This window comes from Bos javanicus, chromosome 2, assembly GCF_032452875.1.
Source record: "Bos javanicus breed banteng chromosome 2, ARS-OSU_banteng_1.0, whole genome shotgun sequence".
Classification (NCBI taxonomy): domain Eukaryota; kingdom Metazoa; phylum Chordata; class Mammalia; order Artiodactyla; family Bovidae; genus Bos; species Bos javanicus.
The window spans coordinates 39,530,258-39,540,165 of record NC_083869.1 but is presented as its reverse complement, the minus strand read 5'-3'; the positions used below and the strand labels follow the sequence as shown (position 1 = coordinate 39,540,165).

The 9,908-nt window shown below is 37.6% G+C and overlaps 1 pseudogene; it reads right to left on the bottom strand.

Annotated features, from left to right (window-relative positions):
• Window positions 1-373: 373 nt before the first annotated feature.
• On the bottom strand, window positions 374-1,540 carry LOC133256052 (kelch-like protein 7; annotated as a pseudogene).
• Between the last annotated feature and the right edge of the window lie 8,368 nt (window positions 1,541-9,908).

Genomic DNA, 9,908 nt, shown 5'->3' with positions numbered 1-9,908 from the left:
ATTTATTATTAAGCAGTCTACTTGAAATGGAAAATGAAATAATGTTCACTTTGGAAATTCAAGGTAAATAATAATTTATAGAGAAATCAGCCTCCTGACTTTTAATATTAGAAATAATAAAGACAATCAACTTATATTAAAATATTAAATAAGAGTAAATGGTGAAAATTTTTAAGATGTAGTTTTAGCAAAAAGAAAGGAGAGGGTGGAACTTCCAACAGAAATATTTAATAAATATTATAATGGGGTGCTAATAGTGTTAACATTAGGACATGAGTAATAATTGATGGAATAAGAATTTTTATTGGTAGTTATATCCTCAGTTATTTACATTTTTCCACTATAAGTCTAAGAATTTGTGAGTATACAGAAGAGCACCAAGTATGTGCCATTTATAAGAGCAAAGCAAGACATGAAATGAGATTTCTGAAGTTACAGTCTCATTTCCAGGCTTGTGCAGCACACTCATCTTTTTTCAACTTTGGGTTAAAATATCTACAAGACTGTGGTTGGGAGCCTCCAAACAGGGCTATGCGGTAGTCATGTTTCTTCCTTCTGGGCCTTGTGCCTTCTACCAGTTCTTCTCGATCCTCTGGAGAAAGGGGATGATACCTCATGCCAATTATCACCATCTTAAGACATTCGGGATTGTCTTGAATAAGTGGTTCAGCTTGTACTGTTTTACTTAAGAAATTCTTTAAGAGGAAACCTGACTTTAGCAAGGATGTCAACCATAAAAGGCTGGCGATTAGGTTCATCATATTTCAACCACCTGACTGCAGCATCATAAACCTGATCCTCTGCTCTCACAGTCAGAGTGTCCTGGTTGAGGAGATGTGTAATTCGCTTGACATCAAGTTGTAGAAATTCATCAGTTTTATAAACTTCAGTAAAATGCTGATGAATAAAGTAATCTGCAGTTGCTTTCAATTCAGGACAGTCTAGACACTCTGCTAATACACTTATACCAAGACAGTTTGAAGCATCAACTTGTTCTTCAAAAAATCAACACACATTTTCTTCACAGGTTCAATCTGGTACTGATTTGCTGCATCTAACAAGGACTGAACATTGTTGCTATTCACAGAAATTCTAGCTGTATAAGCAAATTCCACAAGTTGTTCAATAATGTCAGGTTCGGCATCTTTGAGCTCCACTTCAAAGGACTTTGATTCAAGCATGTTAGTTGTGAACATTAAGTTAAAAAAATGACTGGCTGCAGCAAGGACAACACGATGAGCAGGTATCTTTCTTTCCTGGACCATAAGGATCACATCACACAGTGTTTTCTTTGGATTTGTGTGGCTTGTCAACAAGGTTCTGCAATCAGTCCCTCCCAGCGTGAATTCAAGTTGACCCTGGGTACAGATCCCTGGGTAGACTGTGGATTCAACTATAGCTGGGTGGTGGATTTAAATCACTGTTTCCGCATGTTACTCATGACGCCCATGAAACCTGCCATCCATTTGGCTTCCTCTCCAGCAGCAAGTTTCTTCTCGGTCTTCTTCTTGCTGCTCTTCTCTACCTCAGAGGCTGCCATCCTCCTTCGGTCAGCGCGGCTCACGCCCGGGACTTGACGGGCCGGGCGAGGGGTTGCACTCTCCAGGCACGCTGGGGCTTGTGTTCACCAAACCACCGAGGCTGGGAGAGTGGCTGGCTCTTCCACCCTGCCTGCGAACGCGCGGGGACACCGCAGCCCTTGCAGTAGGGCAAGGCCAGATGACCCGCTCAGAAGATCGCTGTAAAGCGATGTACTCGCTGGGCTGCGTCTCCAGCAGAACTGGAGCCCGGAGGAGGAGCCTGCGCCCAAATAAGAATTTGTATCTACCTACACCACTTCTTGTAGTGACTCCAAAGGAGCTTTATTTTCACAGAAGGAGATACAGGTAGAAAAAATTCAAAATCACAGGTGGTCTAAGAAATGCTATAATGTCTTTGCTATAATGATTCATTCAATAATAATTCAGCTTAAAATTTCAATAAATAAATGTGATTACTCCAATTCTGAGAGTAGAAGGAAGTACCATGCTGTAAAAAAAAAAAAAAAAAAAAAAAAAGAAATTAACAAGTGATAAACTATTATTAACTAAAAGTACAAATTTTGTTTAAATTTCACGAAATTTTATGCTAGTCTCCATTATTTATTTTCATACCTTATTTGAGATTCCACACTCTATTTAGCTGCATTGAGCAACTTCAGCTGCATACAACAAATTCTGAAAAATTCTCTTTTCATCTTTATTCTGTTACAAATATTTTCTAATTTTCCTTTTCATGGCTTCCTAGATACACTCATCATTTAAAAGTGGGCATTTCTAAATACATGGGGTTTTTAATATCTTTGATATTAATTTATCATTCTGATATTAATTTCTCATTTAAATGCTTTCTTCTCTGCAATCACCCTCTGTGTTTTTTAGTCTCTTAACTTTAGTGAGGCTTTCAATGGCTAAGTCAAAGTTCTCTCTTAGTAAATGTCATTTTGTACTTGAAAATATGTGGGTTATTTTACAGTATCTTTTGATATTGATTTCTAACAATTCTACAGTGATAAGAGAACAGACTCTGTATGATTTCAATACCTTTAGACCATGAAGTTTTTGCACCTTGTTTTATAGCACTGGATATGTTCCAGCGTCTCCTGGTTTATAGTCTACAGGAACTTGAATAGAAATTGCGTCCTGCTGTTGTATGAAAATTGTATAAATCTTAGTTATGTTGAATTGGTTCATAGTGCTTTTCAGGTATACAATACACTTCTACTCTTCTGTCTATTCATTCTATTAATTTTTGAGAGCTTGATGTGGAAACTCCAACTAAAACTTGTAAAGAATGATACTGAAGCTGAAGCTCCGATACTTTGGCAACTGATGTGAAGAGCCAACTCATTAGAAAAGACCCTGATGGTGGGGAAGATTGAAGACAGGAGGAGAAGGGGACGAGAGAGGATGGGATGGTTGAATGGCATCACTGACTCAGTGGACATGGTTTGAACAAACTCCAGGAGTCAGTGAAGGACAGAGAAGCCTGGTGTGCTGCAGTCCATGGGGTTGCAAAGAGTCAGACATGATGCGTGATTGAACAATGAACAGCAACAATATATAATGGAACTATATGTAACTTTGTTCTGTATTTTCCAAGTCTCCTATAAATGTGTTATTATACTTCCATAATTTAAAAAATAAAAAAATTTAAATGTGATTACTGAAATATTTTTTGAAAAATGATAATACTTTTTTGTTATCTAAGTTTAGGGAAAATCTAATAATCTCTGCTGCTGATTCTAACAAATATTTATCAATCTTTCAAAATTCTTGTCATTAGAATTTTATAAAGAATGAATAATAAGTCCAGTTCATTTGTTGAGTGGTTATCTGAGCATGGTGCTATTCTAAAGGCTTTATAAAAGTTCGACTAAAAGCGTAGGACTTGATCCCATTTTAGAGGAACTGATTGTTTCCCAAGAGTTTAGAGAGTCTTCCTGTCTGAAAGAAATCACCTGATCCAGTGGAGCAGCTTTAATTTTTTTTTTCTTATATGTAGTTTCTCCTGACTGTAAAAATAGTATATGCCCTTTATGCAAAATTGGTAAAATTTTATTCATAATAATCCCTCTTGGAGGTAACTGTGATTATCATTTTAGGAGATGCTTTTTTTCCCTTCTTTTGTTCTTTTCATTCCTCTTTATTCTTCCATCTTTCCCCTCCCCTTTCCTTTCCCCCTCTTTTCCTCTCCCTTCACCTCCCTACATATAATGTTCTTTTATTTTCAATTAACTTTCTGAAAAATTTCCCCAGGTCTTGTTTACATGTGTAGGTTGCTTTCTGTGTATTTTTAAAATTTTGCATAATATGTTGTCAAGTAATCAGTATACCTTATTCTAGGTACCAGCTTCTTTTCAGTAGGTATGCACTTTGTCATCCTGGGGTGTCAGTAACAGAGATTATTCTGGGTTAAGAATGTTCAGAAATTGTTGTGATCACATGATGGTTGTTGTACCATGGGAAGTAGGCTGTCGATGGTGCCTAGCTCCTACTCAACTAGCGCAATGTGTGGTTATCTTTCAGAGATGAATACAACGATTTTTGAAACATGACATCTACTTGTTTTGAAGCAAATTGGGAGCGTCCTTGAACATACAAAGAATTTTGTTGAGTCAAAGTGTAAAGTAGTTTCTATCAGTCAAGTTGATGTTAAAAAAGTGTGTACAGATATTGGGTAACCAAATACCTGAACCATCGTGATTATTATACTATTGTCTTTTAGTGTCAAACTCACACTTTAATACTCTGCTTTTTTATGCTGAAGTTGAACTCTTTTGCTAGTTGGTCCCCATTATGCTTTGCCAAAAACAGGCACTGGAGAAAATCTGGAAATCTGGATGGGTAAAAAAAAAACTTACTCTTTCCTGTTTGCTTCTGATTCCAGTCACCCTGGTAGTGACAGTTGGTTCTACAAGTAGCGGTCGATTGCAGTTTGCAATTTTTCTGTGCCATTAAAATCAGCCTCATTACATTCCTCTCAGAAAACTCAGCATCAACCAGAATATGCTTCATCTTCAGAACACTGAGTCCCAGTCCAGTGGGACTCCTCTTTCAAGCTCTTAAACACCAGTACTAGCTGAGAAGTACTCTGTCCTCAAAGATCTAACTTTTGGCTCCACAGGCTCCCTTCTAGCACCTGAGCTTCAAAGATTCCATTTGGTCCACAAGCCTACATTTAACCACAGAAAGTGTTTCCCTTTTGCCTTTTTAGTTTTCTGTAAGCTGTTTAACAGTTGTTTAATTTTTTTCTATTAAAATAATTGAGGTAGTTTTTGAATCCTCAAAAAACTCTGACTTATGCAGTGATAGTTGAAGATAATAAAATGTATGGCATAACTCAAGCTACATGAATTAAAGAAGAGATGGGGCTAAGAGACAAATGTAGAGGACAGAGGACAGTTTGTCTGTGAGGAAAATCGGAGAGATAAAAAGCGAACTAGGATAGTAACAGTTGAAAGAGGTCCAAGGAGTCATCGGTGGTGCCATGTGGCAGAATACCCAACTAGATAAGAATAAACTTATTTTCTGGAAGTCTATATCCTTGATGAGCCTATTACACTGAGGGTGGGAAGTTGGTTTCAGGACCTCCATGGAAGACTGGAGGATGCTTGAAAGATGTTTAAGTTTCTTATATAAATTGGTATAGTATATGCATATAACCTATACACATTCACAGAAAAATAAAATTATAGGCCAATAACCTAAGTAATATAGGACATAGATGAAAAAATCAATATTAGCAAACTAAATTCAATAATACATTATAAAGATCATGCAAGACAATCAAGTAGAATTCATTCCAGTATTGCAAGGATGGTTTAACATTTGCAAATCAATCAATATGATACACAGCATTAACAAAATAATCATATGATCATCTCAATAGATGCAGAAAAAGCATTTAACAAAATTCAACATATATTTATGATAAAAATGCTCAGTGAAGTGGGTATAGAAGAACCATATCTCAATATAGTAAAGGTTATGTATGATAAATGCACAGCTAACAAGGATGAGAAAATATAAAAGCTTTTTCTCTAAGATCAGGGACAAGAGAGGGTTGCTTACCTTTGTCGCTTTTATTCAAATAGTATTGGTGCTTTTGAATTGCAGTGCTAGAGAAGACTCTTGAGAGTCCCTTGGACTGCAAGATCAAACCAGTCAATCCCAAAGGAAATCAATTCTGAATATTCATTGGAAGGACTGATGCTGAAGCTGAAGCTCCAATCCTTTGGCTGCCTGACGTGAAGAGCTGACTCATTGGAAAAGACCCTGATGCTAGGAAAGATTGAGGGCAGAAAGAGAAAGGGGCAACAGAGGGTGAGCTGGTTGGATGGCATCATTGACTCAAAGGACATGAATTTGAGCAAACTCAAGGAGATAGTGGAGGACAGAGGAGCCTGGCATGTTGCAGTCCATGGGGTTGCAAAGAGTCAGACATGACTTAGCAACTGAACAACAGCAACAACAATTGAAGTTCTAGCCACAACAATTAGGCAGGAAAAAGAAATAAAAGTAATTCAAATTAAAAAAGAAATAAAATCTAACTCTTTGCAAATGACATGATACTATATATAGAAAACCCTGAAGACTCCACCAGGAAACTGTTACAACTAAAACATGAATTGAATACAGTTATAGAGTATAAAATCATTCTACAGAAATCAGTGACATTTCTACACACCAATAACAAACTATCAGAGAAATGAAGGAAACAATTGCATGACACTTGCCTCAGAAAGAACAAAATATCTAGGAATAAATTTAACCAAAGAGGTGAAAGATCTGTACTTTGAAAACTATGAAACACTGAAGAAAGAAATTAAAGACAGCATAAATAAATGAAAATATATACAGTACTCATAGATTGGAAGAATCAATATTGTTAAAATGTCCATACTACTCAAAGCAATCTCTACAGATTGAGTCCAGTTCCTTCAAAATACCAATGGTGTTTTTCACAAAGCTGGCCCAATGTAAAGAGCAACTAGAACTCTCAAACATTGCTGTGGGAATATAAAATGGTACAAAAACTTAAGAAAATATTTTATCAATTTCTTGTAAACTTAAATACATGTTTATCACATGACATAACAATTCTACTCCTGGGTATTTAGCCAGAAGAAGTTAAAAAATAACAGGAAGACATATACAAATGTACATATATACATTTGTAAATGTACATATACAAAAGACCTATACAAATAACAGGAAGACATATACAAATACAAGCAGCTTTCTTCATAATGGTGTGCTGTGCTCTGCTTAGTCACACAGTGTGTCCACTCTTTGTGACCCCATGGACTGTAGCCCACCAGGCTCCTCTGCCCATGGGATTCTCCAGGCAAGAAATCTGAAGTGGGTTGCCATGCCCTCCTCCAGGGGATCTTGCCAACTCAGGGATTGAACCCAGGTCTCCTGCATTTCAGGTGGATTCTTTACCAATTGAACCACCAGGGAAGCCCCATAGCTAAAACCTATTAAAAACCCAAATACCCATTGACTGGTGAGTGGATACACAAAATGTTGTACATTCATATAATGAAATAGTATTCAATAATAAAAATGAGCAAAACTCTGATACACATCACTACCATAACAAAAAAAGAAAGATGCAGCAAAGTGTGTACTTAAGAGTTTGTTTATATCAAGTCCTAGGTGATTCAAAACTAATCTATATTGATAAATATAAGAGTAGTGGTTGCTTGGGCGAGTGGCATGAAATGGATTGAGTGCAAAGGGGTTGGAGGAAACTTTCTGGGTGATTCAAATATTCTATATCGTGATAGGGTTATGAGTTACACAGATTGTAAGGTATATACATTTGGCAAAACTCAATGACTTGTACACTTAAATTCAGTGTATTTAATTACACATACATTATTTTCAAGTTGGTAAAAAAATTGAAGCTATGAAAATCATGGTCATCCAAATACATTTAATTGTATGAATATTATCTCACAAACAAGTTTGTAGAGTTAGAGAACCTTTGAAATTCAATGCCATCTTCAATTATATACCTGAAATACCTGAGTCTCTCTCATCAAGATAAACAAGTGCGTGTGTGCACTAAGTTGATTCAGTTGTGTCCAGCTCTTTGCGACCCTATGGACTGTAGTCCGCCAGGCTCCTCTGTTTATGAGATTCTCCATGCAAGAATACTGGAGTGGGTTGCCATGCTCTCCTCCAGGGAATCTTCCTAACCCAGGGATCGAACCCACATCTTTTATGTCTCCTGCATTGGCAGGCTGGTTCTTTACCACTAACATCACATGGGAAGCCAAAGTTAAGCAAAATTAGTTCTGAAATGCATTCAGAGAATGGAGGCTCTTTGCCTATATCCTTAATGCTAATACTTTTGCAGCAAATAATTTATTAGTATTCTCATGCACCAAATATTTTACAGATTATCTACCTTATATGGAATATTATGCTGGGTGTTGAGTTTAGCCCTTAAATAATTCAAGTCCTAATTGGGAAGACATCAGTCAGTTCAGTTCAGTTGCTCAGTCATGTCCAACTCCTTGCAACCCTATGAATCACAGCACGCCAGGCCTCCCTGTCCATCACCAACTCCCGGAGTTCACTCAGACTCACGTCCATTGAGTCAGTGATGCCATCCAGCCATCTCATCCTCTGTTGTCCCCTTCTCCTCTTGCCCCCAATCCCTCCCAGCATCAGAGTCTTTTCCAATGAGTCAACTCTTCGCATGAGGTAGCCAAAGTACTGGAGTTTCGGCTTTAGCATCATTCCTTCCCAAGAAATCCCAGGGCTGATCTCCTTCAGAATGGACTGGTTGGATCTCCTTGCAGTCCAAGGGACTCTCAAAAGTCTTCTCCAACACCACAGTTCAAAAGCATCAATTCTTCGGCACTCAGCCTTCTTCACAGTCCAACTCTCACATCCATATATGACTACTGGAAAAACCATAGCCTTGACTAGACAGACTTTTGTTGGCAAAGTAATGTCTCTGCTTTTGAATATGCTATCTAGGTTGGTCATAACTTTCCTTCCAAGGAGTAAGCGTCTTTTAATTTCATGGCTGCAGTCACCATCTGCAATTGGGAAGACATAAGTGCAGATAATTTTCAATATTAACCAAGATAAGAGTTAAAGAAATGGTATGGCCAAAGTTCTGGTGGAAACTGCAAGACCAAAGCAACTCTGTCCATGTAAAAAGCTTCTCAAAGCTGAGATCTTGAAGATGAGTGGAAATTCTCTAGATAAAAAAATGAATGAAAGAAGTTGGAACCTGTTAAGGAGTAGAGTGTGTGCAAGCCATAGGAAATCAGGACGTTTACAGAAACAGAAAATTTCCAGGTTGGTGGGGCACTGGATATATAGGTTTGTTGTTGTCCAGTCTCTAAGTTGTATTCAGCTCTGTGACCCCATTGACTGCAGCACACCAGGCTTCCCTGTGCTTCACTATCTCCAGGAGTTTGTGAAAATTCATGTCCATTGAGTAGGTAGGAAAAGGGGAAGAAGAAAGGTGAAACCAGCTTCAAAGGACCATGGAGAATGCTGTTTTAAGCAAATCAAACACAAATATACTTCACATTTTTCCTGTGCAACAGACACTCTTGTGAATTAATCTTCTGTTATTTAGCTGATTATTATGTATCTCAGCTTCCTTGACTCCATTTTTATACCTTATCTATGTTGTGTGAAAGAACCTATGGTAAACTGTTTCATTTCTCGGTATAAAGATAAAACAATATAAGATTGTGAGTTACTTCAAGATGTTTAGGAAAAAGAAATACATAAACTCAAAATATTACCACATATCCATTTCTTCATTTCACTAAAATATATGTAAAATTATATCAAAGCAGAATAATACATGATCTATATTATAATATCATCTTTTTACTACTCTGTACCTTAGTATGCCAGGTATCTTCTTATGAAGTATCTCTGATGCCTTTCAGTTCAGTTCAGTTTAGTCAGTTGTGTCCGACTCTTTGCAACCCCATGGACTGCAGCTCACCAGGCCTCCCTGTCCATCATCAACTCCCAGAGTCTACCCAAACTCATGTCCATTTGAGTCAGTGATGCCATCCAACCATCTCATCCTCTGTTGTCCCCTTCTCCACCTGCCCTTAATCTTTCCCAGCATTAGGGTCTTTTCAAATGGGTCAGCTCTTCATATCAGGTGGCTGAAGTATTGGAGTTTCAGCTTCAGCATTAGTCCTTCTAATGAATATTCAGGACTGATCTCCCTTAGGATGTACTGGTTGGGTCTCCTTGCAGTCCAAGGGACTCTCAAGAGTCTTCTCCAACACCACAATTCAAAAGCATCAATTTTTCAGTGCTCAGCTTTCTTTATAGTCCAACTCTCACATCCATACATGACTACTGGAAAAA